Here is a 25951-nt window from a genome sequence, read left to right as displayed (position 1 = left end):
AACAAAAGGGTGACAAAGACTTACTCCCTAAGACATACGGCAGAAGGATGAGTTACAATGAATAGGAATCACATTAAGCATAGGCTATCCTATGTCGTTGATGAACAAGTACTTTTATTTCGGAAGATATTTCAATTTTAAGAACCATGCTTATTAGACATTGTGGTTTTGATGAATACTACTACCACTCGGAATATTGAATGCTCTTTTTTTTTAATGAAATTCATATTAAGCATATTCTATGATGTTGATGAACAAGTATTCATATCGTGGAAGATATTAATGTTAGGGCCAATGTTTATTAGACGTTTTCTTGTTTTGATGGCTACTGCCACCCCTCAAAATATTGACTGCTTTTTTGACATCCTGTATACATAACTAAAATAACCAATATTTCCATGACTATTGTATGAATGGTTGAGCAAGTGAGTGAATGAATAAACGAGTGAACGAGCAAACGAATGAGTTAAGGGGACTTGAGAGGACAAACATATAGGTTGCTATTCATAGACATTTCGCTAGCCCGCGCTACGAGCGTACTAAACTAGCCCCGGCTATCGACTGGTTACTTGTACAGGATTCATGTCATATCACATCCCTAACACTGGTTTATGAATACAAAAAACGTTAGTTCGCTGATCATCCACCGGAAGCCCGCGATAAGAATGTCTATGAATATGGCCCTAAAATATCTGCGCCGTGAGTCCAATCTATACAATGATTCACGACTAATGACCCACGTTTTAGAAATCAGTTCTATGAGCCATTTTGAGAATAAAATGTCATATGAACATGGATCTGATTAGCGATCGTTAAGTTGACTGAATCTTACAAAAGTAGCAGTGGTTTTATGCAAGACTGAGAGCTATTCATTCAAAATACATAGAAATATTAATTCAAAATACTGTATTAAACATAGAATAAACATACTTCAATTTGGAATCAGATTTTCAAAATCCCTCCTATTTCAATGCACTTGGCCGCAAGGATGTGAATGGCGCTTTGCATTCCATACCTCGTCACGACTGTCCCTGATAAAGGCAGCTAATAACCACAAGAACTATCTTCCCCTTCACCTCCGCACTTCACTGAACAGTTCACGTTCCAGTATCTGTATTACGATGCAAACAACTCCAAAGTCTCATTCATAGTATGACGTTTGGATTTTTGCGAATAACATTTAAACTAATGATAAACAATCGGATCCATGTGCATACATTTTATGCTCAAAATAGCCTGTAGAACCGATTTATAAATCCCAGGTCATTAGTCGTGAATCATCCTGTATTTAAATTCTGAATTTTATATCAGTGCTTAATAAATTATTGTTTCGGTTGCACAATTCAATGTATAAGTTGCCTAAATGGTTTGAGATACTTTTTTAATGATTTAGGAATCATATTTTTAAAAGTGTCCAAATTTAGTATGATCAATCTTGTTTGAACTTGTATGATAATTAAACTGATTTATACAGTAAGAATATATTTTTCTGATTCATGAGGACAGAGCAATTCTGCTGTTGGAACCTATTAAGTGTGCTTTAAAGAACATTGCGACCTCAAGACTCTAATTATATAGGCCTACATTTAGTTGAGGGTCACTGCTATAATGTGTATGATATACGAATATATGATTATAACGTTTCTAAACAAAAGTAACTTATATTTAAAGAAGGCTGGGTACTTAATGGAATAAATGTTCTTTAATCACTGTAGAGATGCATTAGGTTTACATACATAATATTATCAGCTGTTCAGTCTCTTAAAGTTCGTACTTCTTTGCACGCGCATAATTATTTAAAAGCTGTTAGTGCAAGAAAACCCAAGTGTGAATTACATCAATTAAAAATGTGTTATCCTAACGTATGTTTCTGATATTAAGCACTTAGCATACTTTAAAATACTTGGAAAGAAGAAACAGAATTAAGGGAAATCTTCTGACGAAATGTCTAATGTAGATTAAAATTATCACCCGTGGTCTTATGATTACTATGTTGGCAGTTGGATCCAAGGTCGAGAGTTCAAATTTGACTGACAGTGAAATAATTTCAACTGCAATAAAACCCGTAAAGTAGTTCCCCTCCAGAAGGGACTTATAGGTGTTGGTCCCGTCTGTCATATATTTACAACTCGTAAAGGATGTTTTTCTTGACAAAAAGATCCAGGTAATTCCTCTGGCAAATTAAAATTTGACGCTGAATAACCTTCACATTAAAATGACCTTAAATTGAACACGACTGTTAATACATTGAATCTGATGGTTTAGTTATGAATAACACTATTGAATATACTACTCTCACCTTTGCGTAGGCTATTTTCAAAAACAGTCTTGTATTAACGTTATAGGGTTGGTCTATAGTCAGGAGTAATTGAAAATTATACAAAGTGTGAAAGAAATTTGTATTAACATAAAGTTGTGTTTAAATGTAACACCCTATATTTCATTCCTTAATCTTATTTCTTATCTCGTACTGAAACGAAAAACATGTATTTAGAACCTTACTGCAACTGTAAATTTCATCTTGTCTGAAAAACGAGAGATAATTTCAATTGTTTGCAATGAAAATACATTCACATAAATTATCGGGATATTTTATATTCTGCCGGAAATAAAAGGTTTTAATTTTTAATTCATTGCCAGTTACACATACTGCTATTATACGAGAACCATTAAGAATCCTCGGACTAATTACTCATTATCAATGATTGCAACAATTTTCGGTTTAATTTTTTTCCAGATTTCTGGTTAAATATTTCAATTATTTATGATGAAGCTATTCTATGTCAATCAATTATATAATTAAAGAGCTATTATAATCTGATAATTACTTAGATATAATTTCTGGCAATGTGGCAGCAATAAAATGAACAAATGCATTTAATGACTGATCGTGAAACATTACATAATTGCAATAAGTCCTTTTAATTAAATGTGACCGGACCTTTAAAAAATGCATGTACAGTAGTCAAAGTTGTGTGGAATTCTAGTGGCTAGATATTTTCAGCTATATAATTACTTGACTATCATTCTGTCTCTCAAAAGTGATTTATTTTCTCACTGTATCAAGTATAAAGGTGAAGCATCATCGAAATAACTGATACGAAGACATGCCGTGTGTCTGTACAACGGTATCTCCCAAATTATTGGACGAATATTGTTCATATTTCATATTTATGCTTGAATTCAAGCTGTAGTGATATGCATATATATTATGTAATTATATTTACTAACACTTAATTTTTTATTTTAAAATAGTGCAAAATGCGAACTTTTTTTTTTCGAAAATGTTTCAAACATTTTCCATGTTTTTTTTTATCACTAAGCGCATATAGCCGCAACTAAAATGGTATTGGCAGTATTTATCCATAAATCTTCATGTCAGAACAACGAAAAATACAATTAAATGCCACAATAAGAAATTTGAAATCTAAGATACTGAGGAGAAATATTTTAAGTCCCAAAATGTACAGTCAAGTGTTCGTTCCTCACCAAAATAATTAAAAATTCAGGCAAAACGAAGGTAGATGGTTTTTTTGCCTAATTAAATATTATCTATCAGTTACATCTGCTTAGTGTCTCGTAATAGATGGAAGCCCTATTAAGACATTTTCCCTTACATTGACTTCCTATGATATTTAAAAGTAACATAGTTACAAATGTAATAAAAAATTTACAAGTAAAACAATAAAAGAGCGTAGAATTGTACCTATTAGCGAAATACTTCTGCTGTTTAATCGCTGGTGTCAATATTACAGTGATATTTTCTTGGGTTGGCATTTTATGGAACCTTGATTGAATTTGAAGTCTTTTTGTAATTATATTATGTCACGAACATTGCAGTGAGTATGTTTTGCATCAAATCAATAGTGGTGCATTTTATTGGTATTTTTTTTCCATTGAAAATATAATAAATAATTATATTTTTATGCTCGACCATGCCGAAATGTAGTACTTATACATCTGGTAGTAGCCCTTTAATGCACCTCATTAAATTACACCTATTCATTATAATTCAGTTTTTCAGCCAATGAGAAATCACCATTGTACCGCAAGTATCGATTATTCTCGGATATGCAATCGAAAGACAATTAGCGAAAAGTCACGGAGGCCGGAAATCCAATACTGTCGCAGAGGGTTATGTTCTGTTACTATAATAATTAGCGTTAATTGTAAATAATATTCAAATAAATTCAATTTGTCATCTCGTTTTTCAATTCTAAATCAATTTCCAGATTATATCAAGACTAATCTTCATGTTATTCTCTAGATTATATCAAGGTCAATAACATTCGTGACTCGGAAAAAATCAATACTTTCGCGTCTGCGTACATCTCACAATTCAGATCAGTTTCGCTCCTCACTTACATAACCATAACATGAATATTTATGAATAATTTCAAGTTAGAAATATGGTCGAGCATAAAAAGTCGTATGAAACTTTCCTATAATGGTAATTAAGACGTTCGTATGAAAATTATGAAACTTGCTTGCGCTTGTTTCATACACAAACATACTCGCGTCTTAATTAGGCTCGTTGCATAATGTACTATTCAGATATCATTATAATGGCAAAATTTAAATGTTGGTGTTCTTGTAAGGTAAAGCAGTCTTGAAAGGTAATATATACGTACTATGTATATGCCCTGAAACTTTGTACATTACTAGCTTTTATGAAAATCTTACAGTCCATAAATGAATTGTACGCGGGAAACAGATTTATTTTTGCACAATGCCGATCGAATAGTGAAATTACCAAAAGTAACGACCTGTTTAGTGGTGATTCGGTGAGTCAGCTTTCGGAAACAAATTCTCCTGACTTACGCATTACATAGGTATATCCAAAATTTATTGATTGTAATATAATTATTGCTGGAAGTGTTCTTACGTGATCCTCACTGGGTATAAAGGTATGCAGCATTTCTCGACACTCGTCTTCGATATAAAGAGCGTTTCCGAGGCTGGTGTTACAAACATTCAGGGATGATGGGGAAGGACATATGTATCAATCTGAAATAAGGAACCCTGGTCCGGAAATGACAGTCGAAAGTTATAAGCAAAAATAGTTGTGTGGAAATGGAATTGTAATTTCGAACCACGTGCCCTCCTTCCCTTAACCTTTGGAACAGTCCTGGAAAGATGGTATGGGCCGGATGTCTCCTACGTGGGTACTTGCCCCGATACAATCTGTGAGCTTGTCTACTTTTCCCATTGGCTCACCCGTATTCGAAAATCAGGTCTGCATATTCCGCTCTCGTGTACCCCTCCATTTCACTAGGACTGATCGACTGGACACTACAATTTTCTGTCTACAGACGTGCATATCAGGACCGACCATGTCCGTTACACATTACACTATCTGCGTTGCTTTAGTGTAGTTACCTGTCCCCACCCCTCAGACAGCGCACTCAATGGAATACTGTAAGTAGACAACGTAAACAATGTCAGATGAAAGCAGTATGTGTAAGATGTACAGATAAATACACACAAATAAGTTGTACAGAGGAATAAAATTATTTAATTTCCACAGAACTATTTTTGCTTATCACTATCGACTCACTCATTTCCGGACCAGGGTTCGTTATCTCAAATTGATACATGTGCCAGTCCCCATCATCCCTGAAAGTTTGTAACACTAGCCCGAAAACATCCTGTATAAGAGTAAGAGGACGATGGCGAAAGCTCTGTAATGAAAATTGTAAAGTAGAAGACGGTATTACTTTTACTTATTTCGATGAAATCTATACGATTTCTTTTATGTATATTTTTTAAACGGTAGATGAAGAATATGAACTAAAATGTGACATTTGCAACATGGTAATGGAACTGAAGCGAGACGCACAAAGTGTATTGTTAAAGTAAATATCAATTAACTTACACTCATATTTAATTATGTTTAAATCACATGCAAAAAGTAAAACAAAAGAATTCTTTCACAGAGATAACAATGCTCTGATGGGAAAACTTTTACAGGTGTGTGTTTTGTGGGGAGGGGTGAGATACCTCTTTGTATCTGTAGCCAACACATATAATTAAGTGTCTCTCTATAAAACATTTTTATAAAGAAATGACACATTTGTCGTTAGTTATGGTTATAGAATAGCTTTGTTGTTGTATTTCTTTCTGAAACCAGAGTCGCCATATATTTAGTTAATTTGAATTTCTTTATATGTTTATGTAGAATGAAGTCATTTTCTGCTAATAAGGAACTTAATAATGAGATATTAATACATAAGCAATATTATTAAAATTAGTTTCATATAGTACAAGGCAATACATGATAATTAAAAATAAGCAAATGTAATATTAACCGAACGAGATAAAAACATTTACGTAACTCTGGTTAATTAAAAGTGATGAAATCTTATAACTACACGATTCCAGATACAGAAGCGTGAAAATTTATAGTAACGAGACGATTTTTCGCCATTAATTAAAGGTTGAAACATACCTTGTATTTCCGTGGAATATAGGATGAAGTTAGTATGGTAAGGGGAATGAAGCATAAAAGCGAGAGTTAATTTAGATGCTACGTAATTATCGGAAATGACGTATATACGCTTCACTAGCTCAGATCAGAACTGGGGTAGTAATTACAGAACCAATTCTAACTCGAAATATATTGCGTTCACGGAATGTACGTTATAAAATAATAATTATAAAACGCTTTTCTTCAGTAATCAATCAGTAGGTATGAGATATTTCCAACGAACATAAATACAAAATATTTGTTATTTTTCTCAACTCTAATCATCATCATCATGATCGTCTTCGTCGTTCATAATGTAATGAATTATTTTAATCTCAGGACTGATCGATGGGGTTCCATGTTTCTTTCAAGGATGTCGCCTCTCTCTTTTTTGTAATAGAATATATTTACAAATATTGCAAGGAAAATTGGAAATATAAGCATGTTGGTACTCTTCTTTCTCAAAGAGGCCTAAGCTGAATACATCCACTTCAATAACATTTATTATTTCCTATATTTACTTGCTCTTTCTATTACTAACATTGCTAATAGAAGTAATGGAACGTTGTAAAATAAAAACCTAAATATGTGAAAGATACATTTTATTGTAACTTGAAATAACACAGACATTCCATTGGCTGCCATTGTATTACCATCAGCAATGTGCTCGACTTTATATGTCGCCCTATGTTGGAAAGTGAATGTTATGTTTTATTTAACGACGCTCGCAACTGCAGAGGTTATATCAGCGTCGCCGGATGTGCCGGAATTTTGTCCCGCAGGAGTTCTTTTACATGCCAGTAAATCTACTGACATGAGCCTGTCGCATTTAAGCACACTTAAATGCCATCGACCTGGCCCGGGATCGAACCCGCAACCTTGGGCATAGAAGGCCAGCGCTATACCAACTTGCCAACCAGGTCGACTGGAAAGTGAATTCTCCCCCCTATCGAAGTTTAGTAAATTTCAATATAACAAAATTGCAGATTTTTATATCCGACTATATTCGTACAGTTTCTAAATTCTTTTTCTATGCATGATTCTAGTTTATTCTTGAAATGTCTTCATTATCTAGATCTTTAATCTTAAAGTACCAACAATTTTGAACTCGAATACGTTAAGGTAAACATTAATATTACCGGATCAAATCCTTCGTTAGAACCGTTGCTAGCTGCAACCATTCGTATGACTAGCAATTTGAATGTAAATTTGTATCCCGATTTTCGAATTAGATATAGATATCCATTATTTATAATAGATGCTACAATTATAATCATTTGCTTTCCTATTTGTATGCTCCGTATTTCTGGATTGTTTCTTATTTTGAACCCTCACCCTACGAGTTGTTCAGGTATTACTCGACCAAGGCCAGTGGAGTCCTGCAGACCGGAGCCGTGGCGCTACTACTCCTGCGTTCGTAATACCGCATCGCGATAGTTCACATTACGCCCGCGGCTCTACTCGCCTCGGTCGAGTAATAAGAAGTTAAGATAATAAGTTAAAAAATGCATCGACAAAAGTCACATACATTGAAATCGGTTAGCCCAAAAGATGGAACCAAAAATAACAGCTCATTAATGTAATCATCATAGACTTCCAAAAATTTCGAATATCAACGGAATAATTGGCGATGTGCGCCGTAGAGTTATTAGGTGTAAAATGTGCTCCATTCTTTTTCTTTTAAGTCTATCCTGAAAAATATGAAATTAGTATTTTAAATATTTTTCTGAACTTATCGTTTCTTCAAGAAAATATGGAGCAAATAATTTTGTTAATACTACACGAAAACCACACCCTCTACACATTTATATCCAACACTTCATCTGAATTTCTCGAATTAAAATAAGATTAATTTTGAAAGTTATCAAAGTCACTGGCCATAGAGAGATAATACTTGGGTTTGAATCGTATGCTTAGACAGTATCTGCAAAGTTTCTGATCTACTTCTATGTTCCATCATTAGGATAATATTCCTCAAGGCCTGAATAGTGGACTAATCTGTTGGATATTTTATTTATATGAGCCTTTTAGAACCCATCACCGTAAATAGCTAAAATCACATTATATTATCCAGTGAGTATATATATATATATATATATATATATATATATATATATATAACAAAACAGTAACTATTGTCACTTCCAATAAATAATGTAATACACAAAATTGAAAAATTAAATATGTACTTACGGTTGAAATTATTATTCTGAATACAATCATCGTGAACAGTTGAAATGTCATATCCAGTGACGTTATATTACTCTATATTACTGAAGAAATATTCTGTTTGATTTCGTTGAAGGACTGCTAACATATTGTACAAAGGTCTCCCTTATTGTATATTCCCCAGACGATCGTGTGAAGAACGGATGGCAAATAACTCAATATTCAGGAATGTGCGTCCTCTCCCACAACACTACTCATACTGACTGCTATTAGGAAGGCAGTTGACAAAAGTAGGTGCCAACACCGAAACAGTGTAATGATCATGTTAAGAACCGAATTGCATTTCAATACTAAATTAATATTATCTTAGAAAATATAATTTTATATATATATATATATATATATATATATATATATATATATATATAGAGTGAGTCATAAATACCTGTACAAACTTTGTGGGTGTCATGTAGAGGTAAAAATAAAAGTAAAATGTTCTATACAACTTTTCCCGTAAATCCTTACTTTCAGAGTAATGATGCAAAATGTCCTACCTTCCTAGGTATCAAAAACATAGACCAGTAAAGCCTTTGGATGTGTCATGCTCGCCTACACAGCCAATGCGTTAGATGTTTGTTATTCGTACACCCCACTACAGTTGATTGCGACCTGATAGGACTTTGTTTACTGTACGTAGGTATGAACGGATCTTGAAATTATTACGGACCCCGCTCAACTCATTTCTAACAGTTTCATAGCCATTTTGATTTCACTGCTGTAATTCTGCTACGTTCGGAATTTTAGTGGCAGAAACGAGAGCCTCCAGACGACCCAAAAGTAGAAGTTCGGTGATCTGACTGGCCAAGCAACTGACGATGCACGATCTATCGTACCGTCCACAACTGAAGTCTACTGAACTTAATAAGTACATAATGAATGTGTACTTATGAGATGTGGTACGGTAGGAACTGCAACAGCGTCATACAACTAAACATACTTTGTATAGTAAAAAAAGTCCTATCAGGTCGGAATCAACTGCAGTGGGGAGTACGAATAACAAACATCTAACGCATTCACTATATAACAACGGTAGGCTTTCCTGGCCCATGGTTTTTGATACCTAACAAGGTCTGATATTATGCATCATAACTCTGAAAATAAGGATTTGCCGGAAAAGTTTCATAGAACAGTTTAGTATCAGTTTTACCTTAACATTATACCCACAAAGTTTGTATAGGTACTTATGAATCACTCTGTATAATATATATTATACTTGTTAATAATATCAATGTTCTTCGAAAATGTTATTAAAATCAATATTTAACAGTATATGTTATGTACAGATTACTGGTACATTACTATCCAATAGAAATCGGCATTTCCTCCTACTTAATCCTAGTTCATAAACAGCGTATTCCGAATCTCACCGGATCGGTGGACAACAATGACGTCACGTTGCAGCGAAATAGGAACAAAACTGCTGGAAGGATCGATGACTATCATGGCGAGTGTATAAGTTGTTTGTGCTACGCTAGCAAAATTTTGCGAAATTTCCGTACTGCCATCTCGTTCAAAGAAAAGAGAGCATAAACAATTTATTTCTTGAACCGGTAGTAATAACTGGTCCGTTGACATGTTCGCTCATAAGCCAATTAAAATATTGTTTTTACGTTGTGCTCATTACAAATAATACAGCAGAACACACCGCCATGACACAACAGTGCACGAGTCGTTCGTCTGCTAATTCCCGCCCTATACAAGAACCAATCAGATTCACTGATGGCGGCTGATGGAGACTGCCACCACCTCTGCAAGCTGATGGCACCGGTGCGACACCGGTGGAGCATCAGTGAAGCCATCGGTAAAATTCGGAACACCATGATGCCATCAGATTGCTCAGCGCTGAAATTCGGAATACGGTCAATATGTTCATCAACAGACACTTTATATTCCGTCCATTTGAGCTTGTCCCGGCGATGCATTAGTCAAACATAGATTCTTCGAAAACAGTTGACTACTATCTGGACTCGAGAGAACTACAGGGCCTTAAATCGATGCTGTACTGGGAAATGGGGGAAGTGGCACGTTAATACTGTTCAGCTCCTTTCTCTATGTGGCATTATAATTGCATTTGCCATGTGACTGTTAATTTTATTTATTGCTGTATTTGGTATCGTCTCATAGTTTTAGTTTATTATACCATACTTATAAGCTACATTTGATGTCACACAGGACCAAGTTTCTATACATTTCAGTCATTTGTTAAATAATATGCTGTGTTCAAGTCAAAATTAGCAGTAGCAATGTTAGTATTAATCAGTCGTATATTACTGATTTAAAGTGACAAACATTACTATTCTGTAACACCCTTATATAGGCCCCTTCTCGGCCTCTCATCATGATTTTTATGGCTATTCTTGAGTACAATTTCTTACCCTCCGTGTCGTGGCAACTGTTCGGCATAAATATTTGGCAACGTAACTGTTCTGACAGAAAATTGCACTACGTGCGCCTTGGTTTTTAGTCATAAGCGCCACCGCTGGTTTACGATATTGCGTTAGCTGTAATCTGAAACTAAAAACCAACACCAACGAAAGTATAAAATTCCCCACGCTCCTTGGGATCGGTTTTGCATCTCTCTTGTGTTATGAGACAATTTCAAGGCATCTTCATCGCCTCTGCTTCTCCACTTAAGTGCAGAGTCTTATTACTTTATGTTAATTATGTTGATGGTAGAAGAGGCTTTTATTCAACTCATCGTATCATTCACTTAAGACTTTCCCATCTTTTAAAACGTCTCTAGTGTTTTATGAGAGCGAGCTCAAATTTTATGGAAGAACATAAAGCCACATCTAAATAAAGAAATAGAGAGCCATAATTAAAATTTAATTATTTTGGCAAAGTAAAGTATTAGGTTGAAATTCCTGATGGAACTTTTTACACTTAATTGTATTTAGGAGAATCATTAGTGTAATGTTACCCAAGTCCAAACAAGTCAGTTTCAGTCTTGCGGATGGAGTAAAACGAGAAGAAAATAAAAGACGACTACAAGGGTGAGTTGGAGGGAGAAAGTGAACTCTTGAGAGAAGAAGGGGGGAAGAGAGAAGATTTTATTTCACCAACAACAAAGTTGGAAGGCTTCTCCGTGTGAGTCGATGTAATTTGCATATCAAAGGAACACGAGACAGGTGAATTCCCCTACATTACAGAAGTCTCTGAAGAAGAAGTGTTATATAGAGAGAAAGAGAGGGCGACGATGAGAAACACCAACGCTAGAGTGAGAGAAAAATATGAATGTTAGACAACCATTCTCACTTGAGCTGTACCACCGCAGAGTTTCTGAAAACCTTACATCAGAATATGGTAACACAAACTCTTTCCTAATGCTGAAATTTTGAGAGACAATTCAAAAAATCTCTATCCTATTTCTCACCTCGTGCACATACCCTAAGGAGGCTTTATGAAATGAAGGAGGACTTGAGAACTGTGTGAAAGATGTGGAGCACGAGAGTGAGTTTAGTAGAAAGGTGTAAAGTAAAGTGGAGACTATCTCTCGGGAGACATTGCAACCCGAATTAAGTTGACAATATCCTGTGAAAAGAGAGGCAAAAAAGTACTGTACGTCTCACTTGATAGGAAGTCTAAGTGTGTCGTAAAATGGGGTAGAAAGCGAGATGGGAAGTGTAAGGTGAGTGGAATAAAATGAGAGTGAAGGGATGTGAAGAAATGAGGGTTTGAAGCCACGTGTGGAACTGCTGTTGCGCCCTCCGACAGGAAGCGTTTGAGTGACTCTTCTAGATAACCACATAGTCCTTCAAATGCAATCTCCATCTCTCTGCTTTACAAAATACACTCCCTTGTTCTGCTGTAATTGTATTTACTGTGACACGAATGCAAGAGAAATGACAAGTCAATTTGAATTCAATTCTGAGACGATGTTTTACCTGCTAACAAAATTATGAATACAATACGTTCATAAATAGAGAAATTAAAGCCGTAATTAAATGAATTTAAAATCAGTATCTTCGTACCCTTGCTCTGGGTATATTATAATCCGTTCATTTCTATTTACATTATTGGAAGAACTAGTCATCATTGCTCACTCACAGAAAAATGACATTGTTCTGGTTAAAAAGGCATGTCATCTGTTGAGACAATGTACATTATAATCAGGCATGCTCACAAGCAAACGGTAGAAGTATCTGGTGCCCCCAACGCCTCTTACCGTAACAAAGCAACCGCTTACTACTTGAATGAGACGGACGTAGCTATCAGTGGCGGAACTTTGGCCATAGGTTTAACATACACAATTTTTCTTTCGAGGGATGCAAGTATAAATGACTTCAAGACAACAAATAATAATTTTAATCTTTCAAATTCAAATAGATGGTGTCCCATTTAGTTAACAAAGTAATAATAACAAAGTAATAATAATAATAATAATAATAATAATAATAATAATAATAATAATAATAATAATTCTTTATTTATACTGGCAGAGTTAAGGCCATAGGGCCTTCTCTTACACTCTACCAGGTCACAAAGCATTCAAGCAGTTAAAATTTAATAAAAAAGTTACAGAACAGAATATTAACTTATTACAAAGAGAAATAAAAATAGCATAATAAAATCGACACTAAACAACATTAAAATAATACCATAATAGAAAAAAAGAAATAAAATATATTGGAATATAGCAAAAGCAGCTCATTTAGCACAAAAGGTTAATATGGAAAACGTAAGGAAGAATATAACAAAATAGAATATAATAAAAATAATAAAAAGAAAAAAAAGAAAGAAAATTAAATAAAATTCACAATAAAAGGCTATGATAATAAATTCGTCACCTGTTAAAGGGAACAAAAAGGGGAAAGGAAGGAAAAGAAATATATAGCCTATATTTTTACATAACTATCGCAGAGAAAAGGGCTTATAAATGAAAGGAATCTGAGTTGAAAAAGTGCAATTCTAATTTATTTTTTAAACTAGACATGTTCAACAGTCTCTGACATGTTGTGGTAGAGAGTTCCAGAGATGAGCTGCAGAGACGGTGAAAGATGAAGAGTAGAAGGATGTTCTGTGTTTAGAAATGGAGAGTGTGATATGGTATTGTGAGCGAGTATATAGGTAAGCTTATATAAAGAAAAATTAACTTAATTAAATGGACTCAATTAAAAAAAGTATAGAGCAGAAAGAAAGCAAGAAATAAAGAAAGGGAAAAGAAGGAATTAAGAAAAACAAAAAAACTGAATGGTTGGATTCAGAACCTAAAACAATAACATTTAATACAAACATATTATTTATAACTTATAGCTTTTTGTGCTTAGCCATAGTAAATCAAGTGTATACAATGACAAAGAGCTCTCTCCGCCTCAATCTAAGTCCAGCAATGCCTAATTTCCTCCAAAACAAATCGTTTTTGTTCCTGCAATAACTCCTATGTGAAAATGTAAATTTTTTCAATAGGAAGAGAAACATTTATTCATCCTATGGCAGCAGTACATAGGAGACTGTGAATTCTTACATTTTCGAAACAAAGAAATATAATTACATACAGGAGATTTTATTATTTGCTGTATCACTTGTTAACTTATTTAATAGAGAAAAAATATGAAAATCGATAATTATGTCACATGGGAGTTATTGCAGGAACAACGACGAAACACGTACATACTTGCTGCGTGGGATCTGAAGATATGTGCTCGTGATAAGTAGTTTAAGTTCGCTGTATTCTTTAGAGATTAATTCGCATTCACTAACTATTGTGTATTCAATTTTAACATTCGACAGTTGGACGAAAAGAGTTCTCATTCCATGTTAAGTATAATGATTAAGAATGGTCAATATTAGTACATGAGCAGAAATAATGAGCTGTAATTTAATCAATTCGTTCGCTCCGAATGAGAGATTAACAGGTGAATCGTACTGAAATTAAGAAGATAAATTTTATACCAGTTACTTTATGAAATGCAACTTGGAGTAATTGATCTCTTGAGGTTCATGAACAGCGGTGATCCTCTATCTAGCCTCAATGCTCTGCGAGTTTGTAGCCACTTGATTTCTACCTGTATAGTCATGTTAAATTAAGTTAAGAAATCTGTTACTGGAACATAAAAAGAACTGCAACTTGAGATAAAACCGTTATTAGTTGTAATACAATAAAATCCGGATAATCGAACTTCAATAATTCGGATACCTCTTTTATATTTTCATACAAAATACTTGGAGATTAAAATACACGGTGTATCACGAGGTTTCCCCCTGGTTTATTGCGGTGATTCCTGGTGCTATTTGGAACAAAAAAATGTAAATACAGTAATAAGGTGACTTTCATAATTAAGGGGTTACGGCAATTTGAAAGAAACAGAAAAAAAACTTTTTATTTGAGGATGTCACTGACAACAGTGGAAATCATAGTTAGAATACAAACAAGTGTTTCATTTTGTACCAGTCTCTTGCATATAGAGTGGATTTAAAGCAAATATTAAAAAATTTCCTCCCTGCATCTGAAGACAAATTCTCACGGGTGTGAACCGCGCGTGTAGCATTTCGTAACTTCACATGTAAAAAGCGACTGCAGTATCAACAACGTGCTTATTGTTATGGGAACGTACCACTCGCTTCTCTTTGCTTACTGTTTGATCGTTACAGTCCTCCCCCCACACATCGTTAGTCCTGCGCAAACATGTCTAGCGCTACATACACCATGGCGTGTTTCGAAAATCTGTTGTAAGTCCTTAATTATGAATGTCACCACATTACTTTATTTACATTTTTTTGTTCCAAATAACACCAGGAATCACCTCCATAAACCGGGGGAAAACCTCATGATACATCCTGTATAAATATTCACAGTGAAAGAAGAAGTAAATGGAAAGAGTGAAAAAGAAATGTGGTAATAAACTGAATTAGCCAACATAAGATTAATTTAGATAGTACAATAATTGGATTTCTGGGCTGTAATCTAAACTATCACGAATTTTATCTTGTCTTAAGAGAAATGTGTCATTATATATATAAACAACAGCAGAGCAAGATTTGAGGGAGGTGGGGTATGATGATAGAGACTGGATTAATCTTGCACAGGATAGGGACCGATGGCGGGCTTATGTGAGGGCGGCAATGAACCTCCGGGTTCCTTAAAAGCCATTTGTAAGTAAGTAAGTAAGTAAGAGCAAGAAAACACTTATTTCGTTCTTTAATTCGCAATCTGAAAATTCCAAAGTTAACACTTACCGTGATAAAAGCAGATCACACTCTTTCACTTTTTAAGTTCATATTTTGTGTTAAATAAGTTTGTGAAGTAGAATGATTAAACAATGAGTTAATATTAACTGTACAATATAATTTTGTCCAAATAATCCTTTTCCACTAAGCTTTCTATAATTGGGACTTTCATTAATTCAGACTGGATTTTCACCCAATTACTCCTAATTACAGAGATTCTCCTGTATTACCTTAACTATATTAAATTTGGATTCCGAATGAATCCGTTGCAGTGATTTTCTTGTATTATAATGACTTAAATAAATAATTCTTTCAGGCATGCACCACAGTGGTATTAGAAAGAATTCAGTTCTGAATCAATTTTTACGTAGATTGTGAATGTATTTACAAATATAATAACACTTCTTTTCTTTCTTTGGATATACACTCCTGTAATACAATGCAATGTGAGTACTTTCGGGAAAGAATATGTCACAAAATTACATTTTCAGATTTATATACTGTACTGTAGAAGTGAAATGTCCTCGTACTGTTTATGCGCGGGAGAGAAGAATGAGATTGATAGGGGGGATTGTGATTTGCAGTGTGAATAAATACATACAAGACGCGACTAAATATGCGGCCTTGGTTCTGTATGGAGGACGGGTGGAAGTTTACTAGTAGAAGGGGTGGGAATGAAGTACATTAAAAAAATCAGGTACAATAAAAATTGAAGTAAAAATAAAATGATGTCCCTGTATAAGTAGACGTAGAGAATATCTTAAATTAGATCTTCATTTATATCATTTACTCAGTGACGGCTATGTAGTATATATATTATATGTTACTGAAAATTACAAAACTTCCCTAAGATAATATTGTTATTAAAATTAAATATTTTTATAGCTATTAATCAAATGGTTTAACTTTCACCTATAATCCGTAATGATCTGAAATAGCTACTGCTTTACTTCCACATGGAAAACCCACTGATCGTCCTGACATCGTTTACTTGTGTTTTCGCTTTGAAACTCAACAACTGAAGATGGATAGGTTCAAGAAACAGTATTTGGCATGAAAAAACATTCAGAGGGAGTACTTACTTACTTACAAATGGCTTTTAAGGAACCCGAAGGTTCATTGCCGCCCTCACATAAGCCCGCCAGCGGTCCCTATCCTGTGCAAGATTAATCCAGTCTCTATCATCATACCCCACCTCCCTCAAATCCATTTTAATATTATCCTCCCATCGACGTCTCGGCCTCCCTAAAGGTATTTTTCCCTCCGGTCTCCCAACTAACACTCTATATGCATTTCTGGATTCGCCTATACGTGCTACATGCCCTGCCCATCTCAAACGTCTGGATTTAATGTTCCTAATTATGTCAGGTGAAGAATACAATGCGTGCAGTTCTGTGTTGTGTAACTTTCTCCATTCTCCTGTAACTTCATCCCGCTTAGCCCCAAATATTTTCCTTAGCACCTTATTCTCAAACACCCTGAACCTATGTTCCTCTCTCAGAGTGAGAGTCCAAGTTTCACAACCATACAGAAGAACCGGTAATATAACTGTTTTATAAATTCTAACTTTCAGATTTTTGGACAGCAGACTGGATGATAAGAGCTTCTCAACCGAATAATAACACGCATTTCCCATATTTATTCTGCGTTTAATTTCCTCCCGAGTGTCGTTTATATTTGTTACTGTTGCTCCAAGATATTTGAATTTTTCCACCTCTTCGAAGGATAAATCTCCAATTTTTATATTTCCATTTCGTACAATATTCTGGTCACGAGACATAATCATATACTTTGTCTTTTCGGGATTTACTTCCAAACCGATCGCTCTACTTGCTTCAAGTAAAATTTCCGTGTTTTCCCTAATCGTTTGTGTATTTTCTCCTAACATATTCACGTCATCCGCATAGACAAGAAGCTGATGTAACCCGTTCAATTCCAAACCCTGCCTGTTATCCTGAACTTTCCTAATGGCATATTCTACAGCGAACCAGAGGGAGTACCATATTTCATTATTATGGAAGCAAAACGTTCAAAATGTCTTATACCCTTCATTGAAAATAAATCAGAAAATTTTTTATTTGAACTTCTAATGAGCTTAGTTGGCAGCATTTGCTGCACAATCCACTAGTTTATTTATAAACTAAACTTCCGAACTACCGTTGTTAAAACTGGACCTCCTTGAAAGTAAGAATGCTATTAATAACCTAGATGGATGCTAACTATTACGTAAGGCTTTAATTATGCAATTATTAGTTTCACTTTCCCACCTTTCAATTAGTTACTTACTAACTGAACAAAATATATTGACCTAAGTCGTTAACAAGAAATGATGCGATCGTGATCAATTTTTGTGATCCCCACATACTGAGAATAAGTATCCAGGACACCACGAAGTGCACCCTGACTTAAAAAGGACTGGAACCCATCTACTTAACGTAGTGGAGACACTTGCAGAGAAATTGAGGAGAAAAGCTTTTATTCATTAAGGCTGGATCCAGCAATAAAAGGAGCTTACTTTATATCCATATCTGATGGCCGGGTCGGCAGGCGTCGGGACTGTCTCTTAATTTCGACGGAGGTTTAAGCATTCACCAACTAAAGCTAAAAGGAAAGACGAGAATTTTATATAGGATGTCTCGTGAATTAAATTGCATAGTTTTAATTATCCTGACAGTGCTGAATATTCGACGAAAGTCCTCCCTTGTGAAAATTTCATTGCCTCTGGGACTCTCAATTCTCAAGATCCTTGGCATACAGCTACTTCGTCATTTCGCTTCTTTTTATTTCTCTTTAAGACACAGTGTATTGGGAGTTCTCCTGGGTAAAGTGTGACATTCTCGAAGATCCAGGCTTACAGAGTTAAAGAAAACTTTGTATTTTCTTCTCTTTTTACTACCGCGACAATAAAGGAGTGAATAAGGGAGACTTTGCTGGATAAAACTTTGTTAGGTAGCACTAGCATCTAGGAAAACCTTCTCTTTTATTCTCCTATCCCAGTTTCTCGACCTGTATACTCTCCCTCTTTATTTAATTCCATCCTTTACACAATTCCTCGTCCCCGATAAACTTTGCTAACGAGAGAAGGTCAGGATCTATAGTTGCCAATCGCTAAACTTTCATCTTTACCAGATGGTTTAGAAGATCTAACAAGTGTTTCCGTTAAGGAGAAAAGAAAGAAAAGATTTCGGACTATTCTGTCATACTAAGGAAAAGAATTTTTCTCGGGACTTTTGTGTTGTCCCTTTCACTCTTTCCCTTTCAACTATCGCTTTTGAAGTACCTTTTCTAAAGTTTTCATAGCTTGTGAGTTAATCTCTCAATTTGGGAGCCAGTGTCTTTCTTACTCGCACCTAATTTACCAAAAACTTAATCTCCCTCCTTCCAAACGCAAGTATGTAATTTAAGGGCGGAAGAAGGGAAGAAAATTTCTTGTCTACTTAAAATACGATCACTTCCTGAGTGATCGTTTCATCAGGAACGAGAGGGGTTGAAAGAGAAAAGACAATTTTCCTCTGGTATTTAGTTCCTTTAAAGAGGAACGCCGGCGGTTGGCGGTAGACGCTAATCACCTTATTTACGTCGGAAACCAATTCCCTGCATAATTTTATCTTCCGAACACAAGTTCCGGCTCTGCAAAGCAATAGTTTTGCAGTCTAGAAGGCTTTAAATCTTTAGCAACATTCTACTTCTCGTAAAATTATCTTAAACGTCGTTATCTTGGTTCGTTCACGTTGTAAGAAGTAAATCATGACAAGCGTGCGATGCAGTAGAACGTTCGACTGATTTATAGTGCAGAGGTTCGTAGTTCAATTCCTTATTTGTGTGCTAGTCTTTCACGTGTTGACCGATATACTTTTTAATTTAGAACACGCCAGGAAAAATAATTTTGGACTGTACAATTTTATTAGCAAATCGCATTATGTTGTCTATTCTTACCAAATAAACTTTAATTTATTATCTTATTTCAATGAAAAATATATAAATCGGAGTCTTCAAAATGGCGTATTGTGAATTTTAGAATGCATTTCAACTTTCTACTGCTACATAGGGGAGAGTCGGGTAGTATCAGACATCGGGTAATATCGGACAGTGAGTTTATTTCATCTATCACACGATGATAGTACCTGATTTACATGGTTACGTTTCTGTGATAGAGAAACGTAACCATGTCATTCAGGTACTACCATATGGTGGTAGATGAAAGAAATGCACTGTCCGATACTACCCGATGTCCGATACTACCCGACTCTCCCCTAACAATTTTTATGTTATTTAATTTATAAAAAAATAGCTACAATTTACGTGTATGAACAGCCTGAGAAATTTTTTATGAATATTTTTAAAAAAATTCGCCAAGAGTTTCTCTTCAGACCCATGCAATGTAAATGGTTAATGAGTCATAATCCTTAGAGACAAATTATTGTGATGTACCGAAGTACATACGATATTTCCTTGTAGGAATTCTGCATTACCATATGATGAAAGATGGGTGAAGCGGAAAGAAATTCTCTCCGGCAGCGGAATTCGAAACCGGTTTTCAGCTCTACGTGCTGACGCTTTATCCACTAAGCCACACCGGATTCCAGTTCCGATGCCGGATTGAATCCTCTCAGTTTAAATTCCACCTCTTAGTATCCCTTTAGTGCCCAATCCTCATGCACTGTGTCATATATGTGTGACAGTGGGACAATGTCCAACATACTATGTGCAGAGGTGCACTCATTACGAGTGACTAAGTGACCGGGATCCGATGGAATGAGCGCCTCTTTTAAATCACCAAGTGATTACTTACGGATATCATACTATTGTGATGTACCGAAGTACATATGATATTTCCGTGCAGGAATTCTGCATTTTTCTCCGCTCCACCTATCCTTCAACATATTGTAAAGCAGAATTCCTCCACGGAAATGTCATATGTACTTCGGTACATCACAATAATATGATATGAGTAAATAATCAACTGTCACACATCTATGATACAGTGCATGAGGGTTGGCCACTAACGGGAAACTAAGAGGTTGAACTTAAACTGAGAGGATTCAATCCTGCATCGGAACTGGACTCCGGTGTAGCTTAGTGGATAAAGCCTCAGCACGTAGAGCTGAAAACCCGGGTTCGAATCCCGATGCCGGAGAGAATTTTCTTCCGCTTCACCCATTCTTCATCGTTAGAGACAAAGATAAGCGGGCATTTATAAATTGAATTGTGTCTGATAAAAATATTATTACAATGAAATAAAACCTTGAAAACATATTTAAATGACATAAAAACTGTTACTGGAATAATTCTGAAATATTTTCAGTCGCTGTATCAACGATGCTGTATCAACTACAAGTTTTCATAGCTTGGTGATAGCGAGATGGTGTTGGGCAAGATGAGGCGGAAAATTTACAATGTGACTGACTGACATTCGTCTTACAGTAGCAAAAAAATAAAACCTCGGAAGAAACGAAACCTAGCAAACAGCCCAAGCGAGGAACAAACCCACAGCCAAGCACAGCTCCTTATCAGCAGGCAAACTCCTGCCGCTTGAGTTACGTGTTCACAGTGGCTTATTTTCAGATATTTCATATAGAGCTTAATAAGATAAAACTATTTAAATTCATAATTTATGCATTCAAAACGCATTAATAAAAAACAGCTTTCTCTGAATGTGTTTAACGAAAGGATTAAAAACATCAGCAGCGAGATAATTAAAGACAATCCTTGAATACATACTTTACTTACTTACTAAGTTACTTACTTATCACACCATATTTTATCGGAGTGTGAAGCCACAGAAGTTTTGAGGAAACGATTCCTGTCAGAGTCATTCATTACATCTAGCAGGGGACACTTGGCAACATACAATATGTTAAATAACGTTAAATTTTGTGACAGGGTGGGAAAATTTATGGCAAGAGTTTGACAGTTGAGGGTGGAACTGGCCGAGGGGGAGGGAGCCGAGGAAATAAGGGAAAGAGTTATTAATTAGTGTTGTAATGATGAAGTAATTAGGGGATAATGTTTTTTTGTATTTATTGTGTCTTTTTTTTTCTATTTGTATTTTATTGCGTGTGTATGTTTTTTTTATGTATTACCTTTATATTTATTAGTTGGATTATTTCGTCCAGTCTCAGTAAGGAATTGAATTGCTTATATATGTATGTATGTATATATATATATATGTTTCACTGTGTTTTTTTTTCACATCTTACATTTACTTTATTTTTATTATTTTTGTGAAATTTGGTTTGAAGTTAGATTAGTTGTAATTGTGATAATTAATGATAACGGGAGTAATAATAATAACTGTTGTTTCACTATTTTATTATTAGTAGGTATTATGTTCGTTTTGAAGATTCACACTGAGCATAGTTATAGCACGAATGGCCGTACGGGCTCGAGCGAAGGATCTTGTGTACACGAGTTTGTATAATTTATTATGCATCAATAAATGCACTTATCTATCTATCTACTTACTGGCTTTTAAGGAACCTGGAGGTTCATTACCGCCCTCACATAAGCCTGCAATTGGTCCCTATCCTGAGCAAGATTAATCCATTCTGTATCATTATATCCCACCTCCCTCATATCCATTTTAATATTATCTTCCCATCTACGTCTCAGCCTCCCAAAAGCTCTTTTTCCCTCCGGCCTCCCAACTAACACTCTATATGCATTTCTGGATTCGACCATACGTGCTACATGCCTCCCACAAAGTCTATTCTATATCTAGCTAGTTCTTTTGCTACTAATGTTATCCCTTCTGTTCTATATAGACTTATAACATTCCAAGTACCAAATTTCAAAACCTTATTCCTTTGCTGTGGTCATACCAGAGAATCAGTCTCATTCCGATGCTTATTTGAAGGATTCGTAACAAGCTGTTTTTTTACGGTGATGGGTTGTTAGCCCTTCGCCCAACCCCAAAGCTGGAGGGCCATCCCTTATCGGCTGTCCGCGACTGCTTATTCAATATATTCACAGCTACCCTCCATATCTGGAGGACGTCTCCTCGATCCGCAACCTGAGGACGTGCCGTGCCGTGTTGATAGGGACCCACAATACATGGTCCTTGAATACATAAATTATGAAATTCTACTTAAACTATAGAAGTTCAAATTATGGTTTATTTAACGACGCTCGCAACTGCCGAGATGATATTAGCGTCGCATTTTGTCCCGCAAGAGTTCTTTTCCATGCCAGTAAATCTACTGACGTGAGCCTGTCGCATTTAAACATACTTAAATACCATCGACCTGGACCGAGATCGAACCCGCAACCTCGAGCACAGAAGGCCAGCGCTATACCAACTACGTTATCTAGGTCGACTTTAAACTATAATTGATCGGCAGAAGGATAAGGGTGTCATTCTTGATCCCACAATCCGTTTTGAGATGCATGAGCAACAGCCACAAGAGGTGTGTCGTGAAAAACAAGTCATATATGAGCCTTGTTGTCAGCATCTTGGAGCACAATACCACATTACACATTGGACAGTTTTTGGGCTCATGTTCGGTGCCCGTGGCACGATCCCACGTGAAACTTTAAATCAACTTAAACAATATAAAATTTCTGATGCAACGATTGATGCCATAGGATCTCACGTGTTAAAATCATCCTTAGCTATAATTAGTAATCATTTGTACCCAACAAAATGTTTATTGTAAATGATTTCCTACGTTTTTTTATCTTAATGTTTTTTTCTTTTTCTTTCCAAGTGTCAGAAAATTGTTTTGTTTACTTATTATTCTTTATGAATTGATTAGTAGGCCGATCTATCGAACCCTTATTTAGGGCGGCTTTTGTTTATACAAATTATCTTTTTGATGCTTAATGACATTTGTTATATTTTTATCATCCCTTGAGTTACTTCGATAATGTAATTTTCTTAGTAATGGATTAATATATCACTGCGGGATATAAAGCTAATAATGCACAATAATTTTACTGCACGGTGCAGAGTTGTGAATGTGGTAAATAATTAATAACCGGTGTACTTTAAAGATAAAATACTTCCCTGATTTGAACAAAATGAACGTTCAATAGACACCGAAATTCCATCACGATTTATAACACTATTCACAACGTAGAATGTATAAACCAGAAGACCTATACAAAAAATGAATCCATACACACGGACCTGAAATTTGGCAAATGCCAGAGAAAATTAGGAAAGCTGTCAGTCACAGAAATGGATATCCTGTGTTGACCGGCTGGAGTTTCCATGTATAGAATAATCCGTAGCGATAGAATAAAACACATTAAGGAAGTTTCTTATACACCAAGGTTATGAAAAGACAGTCAAAATAAAAGAGAAACTTGTTCAGGAATAACAGAGTGTCGGAAGTTTCTGTGAATTGAATTTTATCGGAACTTAGAAAGAAAGGTCGATCTAGGAAAAGCTGCCAGCCAGGAATCAGCAAAGCTGTGCTTGTGAGGGAATCTACGTATCGTACACGCAAGTTTAAAGATCAAAAGTTACATAATATAAACATTTCAACATATAAAACAGATGTTATAATCCCTAAATAATTGGAATCTAATTGCAAATTTTGTCATCATATCAGTATCGTGATATACAGTAAACCTGTATTGCTTTATGTCTTTGTCCTTAAATCTCTTCCTCGATCAACTCAAAACATTTAATATCTCCTCTTAATTTAAACTCTTTCATAAGACCTCATTTCAGGTATTATATAGGAGTACCTTTTAGTTTCGTATTTTGTAAGTGTCGAACTCTTACATCCGTAGAATAATACTAAAATCGCCATCACCTCACTGAACTTCAATTTATTTTTTGTATTATTTTAAAAAATCGTTCAATCGTGAATTTTTATGTAAATTTAGTCACATCAACATTTTTGGTATAAGACATAAGTTAAAATTTATATACAAGGTGAACAGTAAATAATATGATAAATATCAGGAGGTTATTCTTTGAGATATTTGAAACAAGGAAGTTCAATACAATCCTGCTCGCTCTTGTCTCCTTTTCGAGATAAAAATTGTTTTATATGACACATTTCATAGTGCGTTTTGGAAAAGCAATTGATTTTATTCCCAATATGCTCAGTCAATTTAAGAGAGCAGTGTATTATGTTAATAAATGATTGAAAGAATTTTAGTTTTGTCCTTTAAATGTGCTGAAATTTGATCCTAACAGATATAACTTTTCATTCTTCAAAGGAATTTTACAACGTTACATTTGTCTGGATCAAATTTCCGCACATTTATAAAAAAAACTAAAATTTTTAAAATAATTTATTATCATAATACACTACTCCCTTAAAATTTCTGAGCGTAAGTTATCGGGAATTAAATGAATATCTTTCCCAAAACGCGCAATGAAATGTGTCATATGAAACAATTTTTATCTCGAAAATGAATAAAAAACGAGCAAACTTTTTTGTGTAAAATGTCTCACAGAATAACCCCCTGAATGTAATCACATTACTTACGGTTCATTCTGTATACGGAAATTCCATTACAGAAAACAAATATAATTACAAATTATACAAAAATTATTACAAATATTAAAATATTTGGGCTATTATACTGATGATGAGAAGGAATTTGAACTCTCTGACGAACTAAATAATCTACGCTCTGGGAACTAGCAACATCTATCAGCCACGCTCGTAGAATCGGAGTGAATGACGACATGTTAAGGGCTATATCATTAAAAAAAAAAGTATTAAAGTCCTCCATAATAATGAAACTATAATTAATGCCTGCAATGCTCTTATACGCGTATGGACGCTCGGTATGGATCATTACTAAAGTCTAACAGAAACCATGGGCACTGACCTAAAATATGTATATTAAATTTTGGATATAAAAAATACATGAAAAGAGAAATACGGATATTCTACGACAATTATTAGTATATCATATCCATGAATACAAATGTAATTAGCAACGTGTCCCCCATATGTAAAGATCACGTCTACCTTAACAGCTAATGTATTACCAACGAAAGGGTATGATATCAAGAGAAGGGTACAAAAACGCTACTAGGAAAAAGCAACGGAACGCAAGGTTTAGTGCATAGGTAGACTACAAGGAAATTAATTTATAATAATGATTAAGATGCTTGGGATA

Source organism: Periplaneta americana, chromosome 17 (assembly GCF_040183065.1).
Source record: "Periplaneta americana isolate PAMFEO1 chromosome 17, P.americana_PAMFEO1_priV1, whole genome shotgun sequence".
Taxonomy (NCBI): domain Eukaryota; kingdom Metazoa; phylum Arthropoda; class Insecta; order Blattodea; family Blattidae; genus Periplaneta; species Periplaneta americana.
The sequence above is the reverse complement of the archived record's forward strand: the minus strand, read 5'-3'. Positions refer to the sequence as shown.